The 239-nt window shown below is 35.6% G+C and overlaps 1 protein-coding gene across 1 annotated transcript in view; it reads left to right on the plus strand.

Moving 5' to 3' along the window:
* The window catches only part of LOC119581832 (chromatin modification-related protein eaf-1-like), a gene marked incomplete in the record, with an annotated part of 47,859 nt that overhangs the window by 45,939 nt on the left and 1,681 nt on the right, over positions 1–239 (plus strand).

Consider the following 239-nt stretch of genomic DNA (forward strand, 5'->3'; position numbering starts at 1 on the left):
GGCAGTTTTATCATAAATATCCCTAACCTTGAGGGTTCCAACAAGCTAACAGGTTTAGATAGCAAGTGTTAATTATATATTAGTTATCCTAACCAATATTTCACCACCTATAGGATGGTCTGTGTTTGTTTTCCCTCTACTGTTACAATCTGCTGTATCATGGTATTTTCAGCAGCAAGTTGCAATTGTCACATGACAAAAAGATACCAGTGAGTTTCATTGGATTCAAAGATCTCTTT

Source organism: Penaeus monodon, chromosome 15, assembly GCF_015228065.2.
Source record: "Penaeus monodon isolate SGIC_2016 chromosome 15, NSTDA_Pmon_1, whole genome shotgun sequence".
NCBI classification, from domain to species: Eukaryota; Metazoa; Arthropoda; class Malacostraca; order Decapoda; family Penaeidae; genus Penaeus; species Penaeus monodon.